The 24,424-nt window shown below is 37.1% G+C and overlaps 1 protein-coding gene across 10 annotated transcripts in view; it reads right to left on the minus strand.

Annotated features, from left to right (window-relative positions):
• LOC127987384 (inaD-like protein) overlaps positions 1 to 24,424 on the minus strand; it is a 126,794-nt gene that overhangs the window by 32,492 nt on the left and 69,878 nt on the right. The gene's annotated exons all lie outside the window — the stretch shown is intronic.

Genomic DNA, 24,424 nt, shown 5'->3' on the forward strand with positions numbered 1-24,424 from the left:
TCATCCATTCCATATTGATAGGCGACTCAGCAAGGAATGCATCACAATATATTGTTGTATTGATATTTTGAGCATCGCTATTTAAAGCCTTGTTCCATGTGCCCCTTTTTATACTTTGAGCACCTGCCCCTCCAAAGGTCTCTGTACGGCCCTGATATTCAGTAGCAGGAACTCAGAATGAGCAGGTGCTCAGACTGGCATCTTGACATCATTCAGAGAAAGGGAGGGACAAATAGAGAGTGGTTTGCTAATGCTGGCCCTTCATCATCGTCCAGACCCTCACCACGGGTCGCCCTCCATCTTCGGTGAGGTGGAGGACGTGCCAGAGGGATACTGGCTAAAGCTCAAGGATTTTGCATGCCAGACGGTGTACACAAACTACAGTAATGAGAAGGGAACATGGCCTTATTCAACAGTTTTACTCCATTGCACAAATGCAGCACAGAAACTCAATAGCACAGTTGCTCCCTATAGAGCTATTTGTTAAAAAAGACTCTTTTGTATGGGATTGACCCCAACTATGTCACTAAAATGTGACTTTACTGTGGTTCCTGTAGTGTGTGTGGTCATTCTCTATATCAGCAGTTCCCAACATTTATTTATTCATCTAAATTATTCATTTAGCAGATGCTTTTATCCAAAGGGACTACAACAAAGAGGCAATACAAAGTTTTAAATTTGTTCAGAAAATTACAGGCTAGAAGAAAAGAAATGAAAGTTAGGCACAAGTGAACGTGAATTAATAACTATATAACAATATGGTTTTTGCTGATAAACTGTTAACTAATTAAATTCTAATAATAAAAAAAAGACTAAAAATTAAAAATCAATACAGGAATTTAGGTATTAAAATATTATAAATCTTATAAATATTACAACAGTATAAAAATTGATTTGCTTAAGATTACAATTAACAGGATTAAAAAAAATAAGTGTTCTTAAAGATGAATTAAATGTAACAATAGAGAAAATACGAATAAAAATTGAATAACCATAAATAATCATTAACCATTTTTTTAAATAAATTAAATATAAATTATAAAAAATAAAAAATAGAAATTACCTGCTGCAGACAACATGCAAAAATTTATTTGACATGTGTCAGACAATGTTTTGTAAACTAACAGATATGAAATAATTATAGAGATTAAGTGGCAATAAATGTTTTATTTTAATTTAAAAATACTTTTATTTTAACATATACAATTCTATATATATATATATATATATATATATATATATATATATATATATAATTTTTTTTTTATATATATATACACATTTTTTATATATATATATATATATATATATATATATATATATATATATATATATATATATATATATATATATATATATATATATATATATATATATATATATATATATATATATATATATATATATATAGTACTGTATCACCCCTTCTGCCTCTTGGTTATCTGATGTTCTACGCAAACATCGTTCTAAGCTCAGAGCTGCTGAAAGGGTGTGGCTTAAATCCAAAAATACTACTGACCTTAATGTGTATCAGTCACTCCTCTCTTCCTTCTCAGCTAATGTCTCCACTGCTAAAAGGACATACTACTGCATCAACTCTAATAGATGAGACTTTGCCACATTTATCATTAATAAAAATAAAAACATCAGTGCCCAATTTCCCACACCACAATCCGTCAAGCACATCTCACCAGCAAACATACACTCATTTGCATCCTTCTCTTTACTCTCTGAGGCAGAAAACTCATCCATTCTAATCATCCTACTTGTCCACTTGATCTTATTCCATCTCATCTCCTTCAAGCCATTTCTCCTGCAGTTATACCTGCACTCACGTCATTAACACATCCCTCCACACTGGTGTTTTTCCCTCAGCACTTAAACAGTCTTGTATAACTCCCCTAATTAAGAAAACCACCCTCAACCTATTTCTTTTAGAGAACTACAGACCAGTTTCCCTTCTTCCTTTCATTGAAAAAACACTGGAACGAGTTGCATTCAACCTCCTTGACAGCAACAAATTCTGATTTCAGAAGTGGACATTCAACTGAAACTGCCTTGTTTTCAGTTTTTGAAGGCCTAAGACTGGCAAGAGTGGAATCCAAATCTTCAGTACTTATTTTGCTGGATCTATTCACTGCTTTTGACGTGGTTAACCACCAGATCCTCCTATCAACCCTATTGGCAAATGGCATCTCAGGAACCACACTCCAGTGGTTTGAGTCTTACCTATCAGATAGGTCCTTCAAAGGATCTTGGAGAGGTGCGGTGTCCAAGTCACCAACATCTAACTACTGGGGTGCCTCAGGGCTCAGTTCTTGGACCACTTCTCTTCTCTGTCTACATGGCATCATTCTGTCATTCAGAAACGAAACATGGCTTTTCATATCACTGCTATGCTCATGACACTCAGCTCTACCTCTCATTCCATCCTGGTGATCCGACGGTAGCTGCTCACATCTCAGTTTATCTAAGAGACATTTCTTTCTTGATGAAGGACCATCACCTTCAACTCAACCTTGCCAAGACAGAACTGCTTGTGATTCCAGCAAAACCCATCGTTTCATCACAATTTCACCATAAAGTTAGGCACATTAACCATAACCCCTTCAAAAACAGCTAGAAGCCTTGGAGTTATGATTGATGATCAGCTAACTTTCTTAGACCACATTGCTAAAACTGTCCAGCCCTGCAGTTTTGCTTTATTCAACATCAAGAAGATCAGGCTCTTTATTTTGGAACATGCTTCACAACTCCTTGTTCAAGCTCTTATTCTGTCCAGACTGCACTACTGCAATGCCCTCTTGGCAGGTCTTCCAGCCAGTTCAACCAAACCTTTACAATTAATCCAGAACGCGGCAGCAAGATTAATTTTTAATGAGCCGACAAGAATACGCGTCACACCTCTGTTTATCAATTTGCACTGGCTTCCAATAGCTGCTCGCATAAAATTCAAGGCATTGATGTTTGCCTACGAAACCATCACTGGCTCTGCACCCCTTTACCTAAATTCATTACTTCAGACTTATGTGCCCTCTAGAAGCTTGCGTTCTGCAGGTGAACGTTGCTTGATTGTGTCATCCCAAAGAAGCACAATGTCCCTTTTAAGGACTTTTAAATTAAATGTTCCCTCCTGGTGGAATGACCTGCCCAACTCAATCAGAGCAGCTGAGTCCTTAGCTATCTTCAAGAATTGGCTTAAAACACATCTCTTCCATCTTTATTTGACGCTCTAACTTATAAGACCTAACACTAGCTTGCTATATTCTTTTTTTTATTCTATCTGTTTTCTTTGTATTTATTTTATTATTTAAAAGCCCTTGCTACGTGAACTGCATTTAAGCTAACTGAGACGTGTTATAGCACTTGTGTATCATTGCTATTTGGAGATTTTGATTGCTTCCATTGTACTCATTTATAAGTCGCTTTGGATAAAAGCATCTGCTAAATTACTAAATGTGTGTGTATATATATATATATATATATATATATATATATATATATATATATATATATATATATATATATATATATATATATATGAAATAATAATAATAATAAAAATTATACAAAATATATTGCATTGCATAAAATAAAGATAATGATATTCGAAAATATCAACATGCCAAAGATGAGAAAACAGGGTTTACAGATAGAACAGTTTAGGACGTTTTGAAACCAGTTTTCCATGTAGTCATGTCGTTTTTTGCCCAATTACGTAGATACCATCTAGTAAAGCAATATATTCACGTCCAAGGTTTCATAAGTAGTCATAGTCTCTGAAAACCGTCTCTGTCTGCATTGGTATGATTGGTAAAGCAGACTACTGTATCTAAACTACATACCTTCACAGCCATCCAAGACTAGTCTTTTATCAAAGCCTCAGGAGATCACAGCACTCCTTACTTTCCTCTTTCTCGGCTGACGCCTTCAAATCGATCTGCTTGCTCAAACCAAGGCTATATATTGCGTGGCTGCATCTGCACAGATCATAACAGTTGTTAACTCATCTCTCTCAAAGGGCCGCTGATGAGCTGCAATGCTCTGAGTGCAGTTTACTCGCTTACAAACTGCATGGGTGGAAGAAACCCTTCAAGGACTTTCACAGGTATGCTTCTGAATGGAAAGTGCCAACTTCCAAGCTTGCCTTGACTGGCACATTATTTTTAGGATAGCTAAAGATGTGTGAAGTGAATCCAGACACATCTGTAAGGGGGGCAGGCCAGCTGCTGCTGTTTTAATTAGAAAGTGCTGAGGATTAAGGCTGATTAGCCGTACTGTGGGAAGAGTAAAACGTGAACGAGGGGCTGGGAAGTATTTGATTTCCATTTTCAACCAAACAGCAGGGAAGGATGATGTCGCCTAACATCATTTTATATCTTTTTGACCCCCTTCTTAAAATAAAAAATATTTTGGAAAACACACACACACATTAACTCTATTACATTCCAAACATTTCTATTGCTGAATAGAAAAAGCATGTTGAAGCTTGTTTAAAGTTTCCTGCACGACATTTAGACAAGCCTTTGAAATACTGGGAGAATATAGTCTGGTCAGACGAGAGCAAAATTAAACTCTTTGGTTGCCATGTTTGGAGATCAAATGACACTGCACATCACCCCAAAACATCATGGTATGGCACTGGAAAAATGAATATAATTGAAGCAAGGATGAATGGAAAAATGTCCCAAGACATCCTTGATAGAAATCTGCTGCCATCTACCAGAATGATGAAGATGAAACAAGGGTGGACATTTCAGCAAGACAATGATCCCAAACATCTCCTAAATATCTCACACCCTTCTAGAGCTTGACGGTATGATCATAGTCTCTGACAGGTCCCTTTGCTCTGAGCACTCAATCCCCTTCTGTGTTTCTTTCCATTGTAAAAATATACACCCATTTATAGTATTATTTTTAGATGCACCAAAACCACCTTCAAAGAGTGTCCCTGTAATTTTCCCAGACAAACACGCTGAGGAACAACACCTGCACACCCTAGAGATGGGCAGTACAAGTCATTTTATGTCACAGTAACAGCAGTATAGTTATATTTGTGGTAAATCTGACAGTATGTACAATAAAAGGTTTTCCTTAACTCCAAACAACATAATTACAAGGTAAACATGCTTGTTGCATATTGTGCACCAATACAACTAATCTATTTTTCATTTGGCTCCATCAAAGCTGTGTTATGAATGGACAGAGATGAATGGCAAGGCCATGTGGAGGCAATTAAATAATATAATGCAAACACAGGGGCTGCGTTGCTTTTGAAGTCTACTACTACAAACATCTTAGACCGAAAAATAATAATAATCACCATTAATTATTCAAACCGGAAGCAAAACAGGCCTGGTAAACAGGTAAGATTGGTTTTTGATGTTGATAAGGCAGCAGCGTGCACAGAGAGGGTTATAATCAAGAGGGACGTGCATGTGCAGCTTGGTATAATTCAATATTTGCCCCACGGATTGAATTCTGCTGGAGGGAGGTGAGATAATCTGATGGGCCTTCCCTGAGTCGGGGAACATGACGCAGATGTGCGTGAGATGCACACATGCTTACAAACACACCTATGAAAACATTGAACGTGCTATTTTGGCAACATAATAAAGACTATGATTGGTTGGGTAAATGTGTGTACAATCCAAGGTAGTATGCAGAAACAACCAAGTAAACCATGCGTAAGTTGTTCCATGTGGAAATGTAAACACTGCTGCTCTGTTTGTCAAAACAAATTTCAACCTGGCAAAGCAACTGCAGCTCAACAAATGGTGTGATTTTGGGACGGGGCTATCTGTACGTCAAATCAATAAAGGGACAGAAACTTGTTTGAAAACAGTCATTATGGTTAAAATTCCAATTGATGAGCCTTGTGATGAAGAGGCTACATACTTCTGTTCATTACAGATATGCAGTAAGAAAGCTTGTGACTGGTTAAAAAGTGATTTCTGTATGTTTATTTTTTCATCATTAAGAAATTATACACAAAGTAAATCGTGTATAGGCTGATTCAATTGATAGTAACTGCTTGTCAAAATACTGATTGTTGTTCGAAAATTCCAACATGCCTGGTATAGCAACATGCTCAACCAATGGTGTGTGTTAGGGGCAGGGCTATCTGCCTGTCACACCAACAAAGGGAAAGAAACTTGTTTGAAAACAATCATTACGGTTAAAATTCCAATTGATGAGCCTTGTGATGAAGAAACAACAGACTTTACATGTAAGTAATTGACAGAAAAAGAAAGCCTTTGAATGGTTAAAATGTGTACATTTTCCATTTGTTGAAATAATTCTGGATAGACCTCTGTAAGTAGACCATGTGAAGGTTGATTCACTTGAAAGTGATTCTGTTTGTCAAAATATCGATTTGTTTGTATGAAAATTCTCACCAGCCTGGCATAGCAACAGAGCCTAAACCAATGGTGTGAGTTTGGGGCGGGGCTATCTGTCAGACCAAACAGAGATAGAAACCTAATTGTAAACTAACTGTCATTATGGTTTATAATTATAACTACAGAAACTACACTCTTTCACTTGAAAGTGACTCCGTTTGTCAAAATATAGGTTTAGGTCTAAGAAATCCTGTGTAAATTTACCTGATGAAGGAATAAGGAAAGATTGGTTCATCTAAGACATGCTGCTGAAACAACACAAGCAAAAACAATGTCGAAACATATACGGATTTTAATACATCTAGTCCTGGATGATAAATGAGAAAACATTTCTGCAGAGTTGTTGATATCCTACTGTTCTCATGCAGTGCAACCTTTCACTTTTCTGCAGTAAGAATAAGCTGCTTTCTCTCAAGGCTGTAATGCTTGATGCTGAGATTAAAAAAAAGAAGATTTTTAACAGGAAAGAAAAATATCTTCAGGCATATGATCAATTCATGGTGAGTCACAATTTTAAAGCATTTTTTTTTTTACATTTTTTGTAATTACCTGTAAATCAAAAAAAAAAAAAAACAAATTTCAGGCCCATTAGTTAGCCGTACGGGATTGTTATGTGACCACAGATGCACATTGGCTACATGCTCATTTTTTTTTATCTTAACTACATTTATATACAATAGGGATGGGTCTCAATTTTGTAATATTCTATTAGTTGATTTAATTTTAGAATATCGAATATGTTGTGCGATTATTGTATAAAAAAATGTCCCCACATTTTCCCTGCTGATGCAGTGATGACGCATTCATGTAAGCAGAGGAGGGCACTGCCAAAAACGTACCTAAAAGCTGTAAAAGACAACAGAAGAACACACTGTCTCACGCGCACAATGTAGACTTGGCATAGACGTGGCATAAAAAAAGACATGCGTAGCATATAACGGTTACAGTAACTTAAGTAAATAAGAGTTTTGTGCAGACCACAAAAAACCCAGACTGGATTAAAGGTTTGGCCGAATCAGTGTTCAAAAAGGTGCGGAGAACAAATTATGCCTTCTACAGGGCCATTAAAGGGACATGTTTAGCTGCTTGCTAACGGTAGCCGGTAATAATACAGTAAATAACATTTCACTTATCACATAAACAGAGTAAGGAGAGATGACTGATAGGATGATGGCGAATGATTTACAGATCCCGAGCAGCACTGACAAACATCTAATCTAGTAAAATGTGTGATAAGAACTTCTTAGTGCTTGCCCGACGTGATCGCGAATCTTGAATCTCATGAAAGTAAAAAAACAATCGCACATTCAAAATAATAATAATGGCTTCCTGATTCCCGCAATTTATATACAGTATAAATGCCTAACAATATACCGTTATTTTCGGACTATAAGTCGCACCTGAGTATAAGTCGCATCGGTCCAAAAAAGTGTGACTTCTAATCCGGAAAAAATATGGTAATTGTGACAGAAGATACTGAAGTAACATAGTTTTCCTCCCCTCTTTTATTTATTCTCTTTAGGGTTAAATTTTTTGAAACGGAAATATATTGGCCTCATGAGAAGTTGATTTCTGCTATTTGACAGACCGTTATGTTAATAAGTGCCATAATTTGGTTATGTTTATTATATTTAAATGTTTCAGCACATTACAATCATAATATGGCTTGAGTTAAAGTAGCCTTTCATCTTCTAAATCAAACAGTTTATCATACAAATTGAAAGCATAAATAACATCTCTCTCCCTCGGTCTCGGTTAATGGGTATTTGTGCATGCTTGTGGGGGTGGGGTATGATTTTTGAATATTATTATTGCTTGGAATGCACCTCCCTAGTGTGTGTGTGTGTGTGTATATACACACACACACACACACTATCTATCTACATATAACAAAAAAATGATGTCTAAAATATATTAAAAAAAAATATATATATATATATATATATATATATAAAATATTCTAATATATACAGTGGGTGAATTATCCTTTTTCTGTGACCAAAGAGGATAAAACAAATGCAAACAAGAGGAGGATGGTGAATGAATAAAGGGGAAAAAAGCTGTGGAAAGCAGATGGAAAAAGCGAGAGAGAAAGTCTAGTTCCTCAGATGGCTGCTGTGGTTAAAGTCCTTTCTGTCTATATAGCAATTCTTAATGTGTGTGAAATCTCTGCATTGTGCCTGCAGCGCCACATACTCTTAGACAGCACTTTCATAAATGGAGCATTTTCATCTGTCAGTGTTCACAGTGTGTGTGTGTGTGTGTGCACCAGCACAGCGGTGTCTGCCGTTCTTTCTGCAGCCTCGTTTGTTCACACACACGTTTTACTGGTCACTGTCTATATGTTACCAGCTGAGATGCACCATTACTGCAGTGTGTCAAATCAGCAGTCAAATCAGTGCACACACACTCCAAACCACTCACCCCTACTAAACAATCAACAAGCCAGCACATTTCCCAAGTGAGTCTGAAAATAAAAACATATACAATTGTTACAATTTGACATGTTTGTAGTCCATGTCTACTAGTTTTGAGCTCATCTAGGTGTTAATGTACTTCTAAAAGTGGAGTAAAGTCACTTTTAGCAGTTCAAATTCACAGAGAAAACAGACCAAAATAATTGATGACTCATCCTGCACTATGGAGATTTTTGTCCAATCAAATGCTCTCTAGAACGATGATGCCCCTCCCCCACTACCACAGGTAACTGACAAGCAAATACTACAGCAAATTGTTCTGCCTAAATTTCTTCTTCCAATACAAATTCAAACAAGAAGAAAGCTCAAACTATTTGTAACTGCCATTTCTGCTAAAAAATGCTTATGATAGTTTACATAACATTTAGTTAGCGAAAAGTGTAAAGCTGCCAAAGATGAAACATTTAGTTAAACATTATTACACTATCTTTATTAGGCTCTCTGTGCTGAGCCACATGAGATGAACACTTCAGAATCACGTGATGTCTGGGTTAGATGATTTTGATAATGTCTCAAAGGGGGACGGCAAAAGATCAGTCTGTGGCAAGACCTGGGAGACCTGTCTACAACGTGACAGGATTGCTTTGTTCCAAAAACTAGTGAGCTGCCTATTTAGGAAGCATTCTAAGGGTGGGAAGGCCGTTTTAAAATGCCAGTAAAATAATTAAGATGCATTTTTTAAAAACAAGCACCACATTTATCCGGTTCACCATTCCAGGGTGCTGAAAAATTTGAAAAATAAGATTTTAAATAATTACATTTATTCAGTACTTACTGGTACTGAAAAAATAAGTTAATTAATGATTATTTGATTAAAATTACCATTTCATCATTTAGCGCAGCATTTTAATGCATAGTGTATCATGTCATTAGCTTAGACACATGCTAACATCAAATCAATTGAAAGTGATTCTCTGTGTGTGGCTACTGTAAGATCTTAAATGGGGGCAGTGCTCAGACACAACTGATCTTTAAACTGTCACAAACAGCAGGATTATATTTATGGTCTGAATAATGAACCATATAAACCTAAGCATACACGCCTACTCTTAATGTGCAGTGTGGGTTTGATTTACACCCAGCCCTTGTATGCACATTTGTTTTTCCTATTATAGAGGGGACTTTTCTTTGACTCACCCTACCCTACTTTAAACGTGCACACAGACCTTTCTGCTCTGCCACATTTTCATTAACATTTAGTACTGTGTTAATTAAGCTTTTTCTCAAGTTCTCCCCGTTGAGACTGTTGGCTGGTCCTTAAAATGTACATGCTTTCAGGTGAGAGAGAGAGAGAGAGAGAGAGAGAGAGAGAGAGAGAGAGAGAGAGAGAGAGAGGTCAATATCTCAATCATGGCACACTCATATTTCAAAATGACACTTTCATGAGTATGCAGTGAGAAACAATAGCCAATAGCGTAACACTGAATGAATTATAGTACTCTGAGGTACAGAAAGAAAAGGTTGAGCGAAAATGAGCAGGAAAGAGAGAGAGAGAGAGAGACCTTTGCTCAAGGTGTTTACCTTGAGAAAATGCTATGTAAAGGTTTCTGAAACAGATAGGACTGTGTTTTACACATGAGACTCAGATTAACACAGTGCTGCCCTATGCAACACATAAGAGAGAGAGATAGAGACAGGCAGAGAGAAAGAGAGACAGGCTTAAAGAGGGAGGAAAATGGATAGCGAGAGACAAACAGAACAAGAACGGGGGAGACAGCAAGACAGGCAGAGGGGGAGATAGGTAAAGGGAGAGTATGAAACTGGAACCGAGAGAGAAAGAGGTAGAGGAAAAGACAAAAGAGGGAGACAGGTAAAGGGAGATTGGAAAACTGGTACAGAGAGAGACAGACAAAGAGATACACAGGTATGGGTTAGTTTGATAAACTAGTACAAAGTGAGACAGGCAAAGAAAGAGACACACACAAGAAGAGAGACAAACAGGAAGAGCAAGAAAGGTACTGAGAAAGACATGCAGGATGAGGGAGAGAGAGAGACGGGCAGAAAAAGACAAACGGGAAAGCAAGAGAGGTAAAGAGAAGACAGGATGACGGAGAGACAGACAGGCAGATACAGAGAGATGGGCATAGAAGAAGATACAGGACACGGAGAGGCAGGCAAGTAGATATAGAGTAAGACAGGTACATAAGAAGAGATAAATGGGAAGAAGAACAGACAGGTACACAGAGAAACAGAAAGATAGCAAGACAGACAGATTGGCAGAAAGAAAACGAGCCAGAGAAGCAGAAAGAGTCACGGTTGCCTTGTAAAACTGCAGAGGCACTTTTCACGAAACCCAACCAAGAGCACAAAGTGTGTGCGTCCAAACCATCCTGTTTGTGCACTGCTCCCTTCTGACTTCAACCCTGCTGTGCTTCGGTAAGCATGAAAACACGTACAGACACAGGTGCATGCACAACACAGAGGTTAACCACTGCCACACACACACACTGTCCCTCGTGTTGCACAACAGCGGAGGACGAATCGGACACTGACCTGGCACCATGATCCATCCTTTAGAACACCCCCACACCAGAGCTAACAGTATCCATACGTCCTTGTGTCTGTCAACGGCGTGCGGCCATTAGCCAAGCTGACCGGAGGTGAGAAGTCATGGTGTTGTGTGAACCGGCATGGGTGCTCGTTCTGAACACACTGAGCGGTGAGAAGAGCAGCGCTGTGTGCGCGTGTGTGTGTGTGTGTGTGTGTACTGCGCGTTCAGTTTCTCACACAATCTTTCACGCTTCAGCGTCTCTAACCCTCCCCTTCCCTTGTCATTTTCTCCCTGAAACCTTTCTATATACACAAATAAAGGAAAGATAAACCGGTTTTATTTTTTAATGGCTACCCTAAATTGTCTGTTTCCTCCCCATCATGATCTGTCAAACCTTTTTTCGATCACTGCACATAAATTATGCAAAATGCTTGTAGTCATTAGGAGACAAAACACATGGTATGCAAATGCTATTGTGCAAAGAAAGTGGTGACTAAATGCAAATTCCCGTACGACAACATTTACTCGATCACACAATTGATAGGGGAGGGAGTCAGGGGTTGATCCTTGGACCTCTTGCGTTTTTGCACATAATAGCATATTGATCAAAGCGTCGCTTGCCAATCCTTGGCATTTTCCTAATGCTCCTGCCACCATACACACACACACACACAAACACTAGCTCTCCGGTTAATGCCACCGCTAGAGCGTTATTCTTTCCCACATGTGAACAGCCTGAGGGTTGAGCAGTAGACAATTTGTCACAAAATCAGACTTGCGAATTGCCAATTCAAGTTCAGTGGAAAGTGTCTTCACTCTCTTCTAGTGTGCCTAATATGCGTCTGTATCACTCTCTGGGGCAAATCGAACTGGCAGACGGCAACAAACCTGTTTGTCTGCATCCTGTTGACAAATTTCGAATTGCGAAAACGCTTCCGTTCGTTAAAGATTTGTCAAGTTTTCTTTAATGCATCAGGCAGCTTGCTCATTTCAGGAAAGTTCTTTCTTGATGAAACTTCGCTCTCAGTGTCTTCCTTATGGTACTAAATTAGCTGGGCACTAAAGAGGAAACAGGCATCTTAATAACCAATCACGATGGAGCAGACTGGTTTTCAAGTCCATTACACTTGCACTGAAGTGCGGTTTCAACAAAAGAGCATAAAACTGTGCCATGCAAGTACATGAGCTATTTCCCCTCTACTTTAGGGGTGGGTAAATTTAAGTGCACAGTACAAAATAAAGCTAGTTGACCTTTTATGCATAATAATAATAATAATAATAATAATAATAATAATAAAAAACTTTGATTATAGCCAGTCTACAGAGTGAAACTGCTGTAATGAATTTCAAACAAACCAAATATCATACTAAAACTAAAGTTGGACTAGTGGACAGCAAGTCCTACAACAGGTTTATAGCAGTAGAAGACATGTATGCCATCGGCCTAATAAATACTGCAAACCTGCAGCTGCAACAACAAGTATTGGCATCTTGGTCACTATTACAAACTGCTCACATACCACAGGTTTGTTTTTCTTTGATGGATAGCAACAGAGGCAACTGTTCAACCTCGTTGGGACCATTATGACGCCTTCAATACCATTTGCGGGGTTGAAGATCACATTAGTCAAAAGACTCAAGACGTCCCTGCTGACGCCAAACAGTGACCGTGGAAAAAAGATCCAGGCTCCGTCTTCCATGACGCAGAAAAAGACAGCAGAGCAAGATGGGAGGGGTAAACAAGTGAATCAAATGGACTGATCAGGCTTGAGCTGTAGAGGATGGGGAGTCGAAACTGAATGAGTGTTGGTTGATTCATTACCACAGAGACCGAGACTGCTCACTCAACCCTGCGTGAAGCTTCTGAACAGACAAGATCAGAATAAAACACACACACTTAAAGGGATTCTCTGCTACAAAACTGACAATTATGTCATGTTATGACTTTCCTTTTCTCTGCTGAACACAAAATAAAATATTCTGAAGCACAACACTCAATGGCTTTCACTGTACGGAACAAAATTAAAGATGGACCGAATATGAATTTCTGATTTGTACCACTTTGATTACCCAAGGTCGCTTTGGTGCCGCCTACATCTCACGCTGGAAGACAAATCGAGAAACAGAGCAATGCTTGAGAGAAAGTTTTCCTCTCGTCTCTTTTATTACTTTGCTTTCAGGCAGATGGGGAATTTTATAGTGCCGTAAGGGAGAACTGTGAAGTTCTGGACCTTAATTGGCGTTTTAAGGAATACAGAAATCTTTGTTCTTTAAACTAGGACACTAGTGGGGAGAAAAAAAAAAGTCTTTACTCAAGGACAATCAAATCACCAGGAGCTGTTTTATGTTGTATACACATTTTATTTTAAGTTCTGGTAAACAGAACACAGCGGTAGTTGTGTGTGTGTGTGTGCATGTTTCAGGCACCCGAACACAACCATTACAGATCAAAAGAAAGTACTGACAGCATACAGTCCTTTTACACACAATGGCCCATCTATGATCAGTCAGCATTCCATTTCTAAGGCAGTTGCTCAACTAGCGCAGGAAGTGCATCTTTTGTTTTTGAGCCAATAATCATATGGTCAATACTATGTGGAAAAAGATGTCAAGGCAACAAAGACTGGTCGACGGCAATACAAGAATGTGCACAGCCCCAAACACTCCACTAGAGACAAGTGGAAATCACCTTCACAACATTATCCAAATGGTGAATCTGGCGAATCACTGTGCACTTAAACAAAATCAAAGCCGGTTACAGTTTTTACCCAGGTAAGTTCATGTTTAGTTTGGGCGAACTCCGCTCAAAAAGATGGCTTGGTTTTGAGCTGGTTTCGTCACCATGGTGGCTTGGTGACCTGCTCCATGGGTTAAAATTTTGAGTTGACCGAAATAGTTTATATCGAGCTTTGTGAGCCTGCGGAATCTGATCTAAACCAGGTTTTATTATTTATTATTGTCAACTATAAACTATAAACCTACTCTGAAACTCTGAGTTTGTTCGTCTTGCTTTGTGCTACAGGCCATAGGTATAAACAAGACCCAACATCCACAAAACAATCTTAGAAGTAGTCACCCATTGGTAAAAAAAAGAAAAGAAAAATGGAAATAATAGTGAAAAAAAGTCTTGATTTGGATTCTGATGATTCTACATGACTACTTATTTAACAAACCATTTAATAACATCCGAGTCAATGAAAAATTCATACCGGTGCAGATAAAACCAACAAGAGTGTTTCCATTGTTATCTAGAGAGAAAGAAGTGATTGTTTAGATGCTCAGGTAAGTGTGTGATGGGAGCGAGATGAGGGCTGAGGAAACTGGGACAGCGCCAGAGACTGTGACTGCTCCAATAAACAGTGCTGGGGGATTCACTCCAAAACACTGGAATAACTGACCTTGACCCGCTCGCTCGAGGGAGCCGTCCTAAATACACAACTACACCGACAAAAACCACAGAGCAAGAGGAAGAAACTAAATTTGGTTTCTCAACTTGCAATGCAAACAATACAAAACGTAGGAAAGGCAATATGACGAAGTTAAGGACAGGAAATCATATCAAGAGAGAGTCGGATTTGATCCCTGGATTCCAAAACAAGCACCACGGTATCAGCAATATCTGTAGCGGACTACGGTTTCGACAAAGAATCAAGTAACTGGGATGCTGCCAGAGCTATCAGGGCTAGTGTTCACACTGCTGGCGGCACACTGAAGACATAAGTGTGTGTGTGTGTGTGTGTGTGTGTGTGATATTAATGGCTGACAGGAGCAGCTTCATAACTCTGGCATTAGGGAGAAGCCGGTGGTAATTACGACCCTATCTCTAGTCCCAGATCAGAATGTCCCGCTCCAGATAAACGAGGGGCCGGCTCTGAGCCAGCGCTGATGGATCGAGGAGCGTTTTCTTCTGGCCAGAGAGCAGCGGGAATGGCACTGCATCACAAAAGGCGTTCCTGACACATCTCTTTCTGTGCCGCTGCTTCTAAGGAGGCACTCGATCTACAAGACAAAGGGTGCAAGGCCACAATAATCTGGTTTTGCTTCCAGCAGAATCATTGGCTCGTAGTTCCATCCAGCCTTTCACAGAAAAGTGCTACAGGGCAACCGAATCCGTTCAATACAAGTTAACGCTCAAACAACAGCGTTTGTTGTCAATTACCACAGAAAATAACTGTGTTATGTACTTCATTCTATTTAAATCTAAAACTAATGCATAATTAATACAATTATGAAATAACATAATACATGAATTATACATTAGCGATGAAAATTCATCTACTGTTAAGTCTAAATTTAAATTACAAATCACACTAAATAAATGTTTTATTGATGTATTCATTTCATAATTATATTTATTTTTTATTTTTTATTATTTAATAATGTTAGTGCTAAAAATGATCATTTAGAAAAAATGTAAGAAATAATTTTATTTTGTTGCTTTGTGTAAAAAAAAGAAAAAAGAAAAAAAAAGAAATGTTCAAAATTGTGACACTGCTGTCGATTAAGCTTAACATAATGAATTATATTAAGGGCCTATATGTTTTGACTACTTGACGGTAAATACCAATGACTTTCTAAAATGAAACGGTTATCTTTTGTATTTTTAAGCGAAGGTGTATTGTGTAAATGATGGATGGGCTATGATGATTGACAGGCCCTTTGAATGTGAGAGTCCCGCGTGTAAACTCTCATCTGGGACTCTTCAGAGGATCCTGCCAGTCCTCTTTCTTACTTCCCCGATCACATTGGGAAGAGGCCTGTCACTCACAAGTCACCTTGAAGGGAACGGGAGAGTGGTGCGCGTGGCATACACAAGTAGGTGCTCGGAAAGTAAAGCGACAAACACTGGATTCAAACCAGCCTCCCCCATATAAGAACCACAGCTCAATGTGTTTGGACTCTCTTGAAGAACTTTTAGACACCACAAACTATCGTGAGGTAAAAAGGTTTATTAAATTCAGTGCTTTGCAAACAAAAGCAAATATGAGTCCTTGATACTATGAAAATACATTAAATTACATCTTATTCAACATGTATATATATTTTATTATTTGTGTATATTAATAATAGAACAACATTTATATTACTTTATAAAAATAAAATCAATCGATTAGTCAATCCAAAAATCTATATTTCCCCTGATTTCCCTAAAAGTTATTTGAGCATATCCAGATGTTCAATAAATGCAACAAAAAATAAATATATAAATAAGCATACTTCCAAACAAAGAAGTTTAATTGGGAAAAGAGAAAACAAAAAGAAAGTTAATCCAAGAAGTAGTAATGTGTAGAAATACTGGATAAGCCAATCAAAATATTAGTGATGACTTTTGCTAATTTTATCTTAAAGATAGGATTCCCTGTTGAAACTACCAGCACTGGTGTTTTAGCTTTACTAAATTTAACATACAATTATATTATAATAATATTAAAATTGATAGAAATTGAATACAATTCTATTTAATATGTAATAAAAAAATTTAAGTAAAATGTTATATAACATTGTATAGAATTTAATTGAATGATTAAATAAAATGTAATAATTTTTTATTGAATTTCTGTAGGTATTCTGGTGCCCATCCTGAGCTTCTTAACTTGATTAACCAGCAAGTGACCAGCAACAACCAGCAGAAGCAAGCTGGTCCATGCTGATCTTCTCAAGTGTACGGATGATGATCATCTATACCGAAAAACAGAAGAAAGAGACCAACCTGAGCCAAATGAAAAGACGGCAAGACACCCCCGAAAACCCAAGAAGCCACACCAGGAAACCCTTGACGGAAACACACTATGAACCTGACGCAACCAACCTTGATCACCAAGCAAGAAGGCTTCCAAGCCCCTTGAGACCGCACCACATCCCACAACCTCTCGCCCACAAAAGACACAGAACAGAAGCAATGAGGGCATGACGGAAAAGAGGAGTCCTTGAGGCTTTCGCGATGAGATTACAGATTTCTATTGGGGAATCCCTGGCCATACAACAGTCAGCTTCTCTAGCCTGCAAAAGAAAAACACAAATTATTTTCACCTTCTTTAATATTGCATGTCTAATGAGTTCTGCATTGGCTTATGAAGCTGCACTGATGTTAGGAGATCCCAATATTGTTCAATCATTTTCACACTGGGGGATTTTCTTCACATTAGTAGTCGACGCTTATGGGCTTTTCATTGGTTATTGCGAGTAACTAGTGAGCCGGTATAAAATAAAATACACACACACACTCACACACTTTTTATTTGCAATTAAAATCACATTAGGTTGATCATAAGTCCTTAGCCAATAAAAATTATTTATTAATGCATGGTAAGTCTATTTCTCACAATATTTATTAACATTGTGTACTCGCTTATTATATACATTTTGAACACACAAAAAATGACGGACTGCAGCTTTAAGTTAAATTGAAGTTGATCAGCATGCAAACGAAAAATGTCCGATTTCTCCGGTTGAAGACGGTTTGGGAATATAATCTTCTAGTTGTTTCTACGAGACGCCATGCGGGTCTCTCTTGTGCCTCTGGCACGGTTTCAATCGCGGTCCAATTATGATATCGTGATGAAACATCTGCCGAAACGGCTTCCCCTCCACAGTCACTAATGCTGTCCTGCTCATCAATCTGCTTTAGAGACATTGTTTGTCACAATACACCGCCGCTGCAGATAAACACTGCTGAAGAAAGGCATTCAGCCTTAAATATGTGCAGAAAAGCTGTCAAGCATTCAGCGGCTGTCTGATAAATGACCATATTCAGTGCATCAGACCCAATCCTCCAGCACTGAACACATGAAGAAGAGCCACTCACGGTCTGCTACCCAACAAACCCAGGAAAAGAAAAACGGCCACTGACAGAATACTTCTCATTAGCTCTGCTTCATTATGGCTCTCAATTAAGGTCAGGCTGCAGATAAACAGGCCATGCTTCTTGTACGTATATTTTGTTGATCATTGGCCTGGCTAAAACTGCTCTTTCACGTGTGTCAAAATAAAGCTCTTTCCAGATCTAGGAGTGGATTTATTTGTGAGGCTGTGAGGCCGGTGTACTGATCCCAAAGCTTTTTTTGCCACATAACAGTGGAAAGTTTCTGAGCAGCTTTGAGAAAAGAAAAACTCAAGCATGATTCCAACTTTCCTTATGGAGGATTTATAGATCTGGCAAAAGCGCTCAGCGATACGCAGACATCAGAGGCTGACTGATTTCATCTGGACGTGAGAACTGGAGCTGCCAATGAAATATTCAGGGCAAGTCTGAGCGAATCTGTGGAGGCCTTTCTGAAACCCTTCTTTCCCAACTCATCATTTCTGAATGTTTCAGATAGACATCACATTAAAACAGATTAGTATCAAAAGAACCAAAGAGAGAAATACATACGGGTTTAACCCATAAAATATAGCATGGCTATTCTTAAAAAATAAAACATCATGGATGTAAGAAAAAAGAATATTCTGGTAAATAAATGAACACAGTTTATAACAGAGATAATTTTACAGATTCACATTATTTTATATTATATTTGTGTGCCCTATTTTGCATTACTCTCTTTACATTTGTGTTGTTATTAATTTTATAAATTCAATAATTAATCAATTATATGTTTTTAATCATATTTGTTCTATATTAAAATGTGTTATAAAACTTATTTGCTATAAAATATCAAAATAAATGATCAAAATAAGAATGGTACTACAATGATTTTTTTGATTTGCCTACTAAAAGTTTTTATGTATACTTTTCGATTATATGTTTATATGTATTTATTTAGTGGACCCTGAAACAACATACAGAACTAACAAATATTAATACAAGTGTGATTGAATCATATAATAATTATTATTAATAGTGTTCATCGTCTGGTTGACTACATCTTGAATTAATTTTTCAGAAAATTCCTGCCATATGCACATAAACTGACAATCACCAGCTACTACTAAATATTGTAGAAACTTAATTTTCTGTAAAGTTGCTTTGCAATGATTTGTATCGTAAAAAGTGCTATACAAATAAACAAATAAACTTGAATTGAATGTTAATTTATTATCATTTATCATTTTTTTAATGCTTTTTTGTATAAAATTGTAATATTTATAAACTTTTATTATATATATATATATATATATATATATATATATATATATATATATATATATATATATATATATATATATATATATATATATATATATACACACACACACACACACACACACACACATACACTTTATTTTATTTATAATTTTTGTTATACATTAATATTTGTTATTTTTATATAATATTTTAATAATATTTTAAAATAATTTAGAAAATATTTTTTTAAAGTGGAGTTATGATTTTTTTTTGACATGCTAAATAAAAATATAACTTGTTACATACTAATATATATATATATTGTTTGCAATAAAATTGTAAGATTTCTTGACCAGAAAAACACCCTCAAGTGATGACAGGAAGTGATGTTGTCACAGTCAAATGACACTCAAAGTAAGGCAAGTGTAGAGGAGAGGTTTCATCCGAACAGGAAGTGAACTGATTGAGCCGTAGGGGTGCTGAGGGAGGAAGATGGCTCTGACAGTGATGCTTGTATAGTTAGCTGCTGTTTGGCAGCAATCCATTTGAATCCAGCGCATTAAAGCAGTGACGTGCCGTCCTTGGACACACTCGGTACAGGCTTCACACCACATACTGGAGCTCACTGACACAAGCGCGCATGCGTGAGAACAAACACAGCGGGATGAGCGGTGGCCTGCCAAACTCCTGCAATCACTGGAGTTATTAATCTTTCAGCAGTAATTCCAGCCGGCAGGTGTAGTGGCCACTCATATAGGCACACATCAAGCACACTAGAGGAGAAACACTGGACTGAACAGAGATCTTGAAGATCGTGAGCTGAGCTGCTGATTAAAAGAAAGAGATTAAAAGAGAGCTTTGGCTCTTGTTTGCCCTCTTTGTCTTCTCAAAGTAATAACCCTTGGTTTCTTCTGCAGTTGACAAACAGAAAACAAAGTGTTTTTTGACAAAAATACACTTTATATACTTTAGTATTATTAGTTTTTAATGTATAATAGTGCGGCGTCTCCAAATCTCTGGCGGAATGTATAATAAAATGTAATTTTATTTATAGTTTGTATGTACTACGTCAAAAAAAAAAAAATCATTTGAATACCGGTTTGATATTTATTTTTAGATTTTATCCCAAATAATTAAAAAAAAAAAAAAAAAAAAATTATATATATATATATATATATATATATATATATATATATATATATATATATATATATATATATATATAAAATTATAGTAATCATTTGCTAAGTTTTATCAATCCAATTTATAGTGATAATCCTCAATAAAAAATACTAATAAAAATAATAAAGTGGTACTGAAATAATTTTTGATATGCAAAATATAATATTATTTGATTTATCATTAAAAAAAATTGTAAAGCGCTTTGGGTGTAAAGCAATACACAATAAAGTACTATATAAATGCTTCACTCATTCATTCATTTTTATATTATTTTATTGGTGCCAGACTTACTACAAATAATTCATCAGTACTAATAAAGATTAAAAGTAAAAAAGATTCACTTATTATGCTACTTAAACAATTTAAACAATACTATATAACAATTGTTGTACTTAAAATATTATACAAAAACTACCAAACTAAATCTACAATTATACAAATGTATGTAATAATATCCATCCTTCATGTGATTAAACACTGTAGGCTTGCAACATTTTAAAAATAACAAAGGTGAGAGAGATAAAAGGCCTAGAATTTCCTAGAAGTCTGTTGTCTGTTGTATTTTGCTTTGAACACTGATGGTAAACCTTTTAGCCAATCACTTTAAAAGAGATTCGATCTCCCAAGGCACCCCAAGTAACACCGTCTGCCAAGTTGGAAAGATGCCCTGCAGGTGCTCCTGTTTTTCAGGCTGCAAAACTATGTGGACGTGACTTTTGACAATCAGCATTCAGTCTGGTCCACAATGGAGCTCAATTTGGCCACAAAGAATCTTTTGTTTATATGAAATAGCATCTAAACAACAAACATCATCATCAAATGACCTACTACTATTAAACATTGGATGCAACTTTATAAGCAAGATAAAGTATTTCTAGTCTACCTCACCAAGTGTGATCCATCAAGTCCAGATGATGGACGAAGACTAGAAGATCCCAGACCACAAAACAAAGCCATTCCTCCAAGGAAATTGTTAAAACCAATTTTGCCAACAACGGACTTGAACAGAAAATATGCCTTTTGGCTTTATTGTGGCATTTATCCATTGACCATCCTGCGAGTCTTTTATAATTCATCAAGCTGAATGATGCTCTTGAACTGAGATAAATAGCTGCTTCAAGGTCCCGTTTCAACATCAAACAACAGACGGCCTTCTCCCCTGCCTTTGCCGAAAATGCGAACAGATGGCGGCATTCACTCATTCCTAAACTCGTATAAATCTGGTGTGGAAGCAACGCTACATCCAGAATACAAGATATCCTAATTGCTTACAGAGAGCAAATATTAGTTACGCAATAACTGTTTGGTAATCGCGTGCATTTTAAAATGCGCATCAGCAAATTCTGACATAAGAGGTCGTCTTATCGCACGCCCTACATTGCAAGGCAAATGCCCCGTAATCCTATTGCGACAAGTTTTAGGCAAAGTTTCTTGATTGTGTTTATTCAACATTCAATAAATCTGACACAATAGTACTCTTATCTTAATCCGCGAGCAGAGGTTTTCTTATGGCGAGGGATTATGTAAACTGCTGACTAAGTTTGTTCTGAACGCGCTGGAGTGGAAAAAGAAAAACCCCTCTAACTTAAGCAGTTCGGGATGTTGATGCCTTCAGCAAAGCTGACGTCTTGAGTTCCATCAATCCATTCAGAGAATTCTTTGACTGGACTGACAGAAGCCAGATGAGGTAACCTGAAATAATTTATCACTGACTGACGGGATGGAAGCTTCACAGGGAGAACCATTGAGGCTGCAGATAGTGAGCTAGAGTGACTAGAGCCATAAATGGTTAAATGGTGGCTAGTTGTAGAGAGCTAGATAAACTACAAAAACACATAATTTAAGAGTTCCACATTCATATTTTAAAGATCAAGATGTCACATCAACATAAATGTCTAATTCAAGAGCTTAAAAATCAAGTTTATATTTCAGAGCCTTTAAAATTTGAAAATCACTTTAAAAAGAACAACATCTAACCAGCATATGCTGTTTTTTTCCAGCAGGGATTTTCACATTGAAAATACAAGTGCAGAAAATGGAGAAGCTAAATGCTAACAGAAGCCAAAAGCAACGCATTCACAGTGTATACATGCTTTGTACCCATTCTCCATTATATTGTTGTCAGAATGGTAGAGATTGTAGGAAATAATGAGCTAAAATGAGCAAGTAGCAACCTGAGAAGTAGCACTTTGTGGAAAATGTACATTTAGTCCTGCTAGCTAAATGGTAGCAACAACAAACAACAAAAGTGTCTAAATCAAGAGTTTAAGTTCCAAGTTCTTATTTTAAAGCCTCAAGATATGTATTTCAAGAAAATAGCACACACTGAAGATACAGTATGTGGTAAAAAAAAAGATTTAGTCAAGATTAGTGAGAGATTTTCCCTCTTTTGTTGTTTGATTAACATGAATGACAGACAGCAGGATTATTAGACTGCTGTCACTTTAAGAGCTACCCAGATCCGATACACTGTTGCATGTTTTCTTTCTCAGCTGTTCACTTTCACTTAAGACCTTAATTACTGTGTTTAAGAAAGTTCCTCGCAAATACTGACATTTTGACACATGCTTGTACGTATTTAACCGTTCTTGAGTTCTCTTTCACGGCTGATTGTGTTTCAATGGCTTAAAGTCACTTGTTTCAAACCACAGTGGTTACAAATGTGTGTAAACAATATTTTTTCGTGACCACATAACACAGTGATGTCATGTGAGTGTGTAAAATACTGGACAAATAATTTCCTTTATTGATTTAATGTACAGTTCTTTTCAATGTAATTTATATTTCTTTTTTGATATGACATACTTAGGTACATATTGCAAAAGCATTGTTTATTCTCTTATGGGATGATTCTGTGTTATACGTGAAGATCAGCAGCCTAACTTTGACCAACCTGAAGTTAAGGACACAATACTGAAATCGCCTGTATTTTCGCCTGTAGGCCTCAAACCTTACTCAATTCAGTTTCCAATCTGGATACTACACCACACCACCGAAAGTTTAACTGGACGTAACCACTTCCCTGGTCCTATCCGGCTCACCATCTCCTAAATACCGCATACCTCAACAAAGGCTCAATTTCACACTACAAGATTTTACAAGAAGTGCTCGCCGGATGGCATCCGGGAACAGAGCCAGTCACAGGGCCTGTGGCGGACAAGAATGAAAAAGAGATTTGGAGACACTGCACTGCCTGCGTGGCATATTGAGGACCATCAAAGTGGAAAGAGATTAGAGCAACGGTGTAACGTGGAGAATGTCTGCCAGCTCAGACTGAGTGAATGAGATCTGGTACTGGGACGCTGCAGTTGGGATGCCTTATTTGACGGCTTCAGAATTGTTTTGGCATGCCACTTCCCAAGACACTGGCTATGTTCAGAATAAAATAACAGTGTACTGCTTACTGCATAATATGAGAAATGATAAATGGTTCAAACTGAATATAGCTGTCACATGACCTCTCTATGCTGCATGCTTAATATTGAACTTAGCAGATGCAGCCCAGTTATTTTAATGGCAATTAATCCATGTCATCTTCAGTGCATTGCATTCTGGGACATACTGCCCAGCGCAGTGCTCCATTATATAATACACATTACAAATGTTTAAATGATAAATATTGTAGATCATTTAAAATCAGTTGATTCAAATATATACTAAACTATGCATAATGCAAACTGTATTCCATGCATACAAAATATCATCCTTTATATTTTATTGCAATAAAATGTACTCTATAATAGATAAGGCTGTCAAATGATTTAAAAAATATATGTAAATTAAATAAAATGCATTGCAATTAAATCAC

Source organism: Carassius gibelio, chromosome B22 (genome assembly GCF_023724105.1).
Source record: "Carassius gibelio isolate Cgi1373 ecotype wild population from Czech Republic chromosome B22, carGib1.2-hapl.c, whole genome shotgun sequence".
Lineage (NCBI taxonomy): Eukaryota > Metazoa > Chordata > Actinopteri > Cypriniformes > Cyprinidae > Carassius > Carassius gibelio.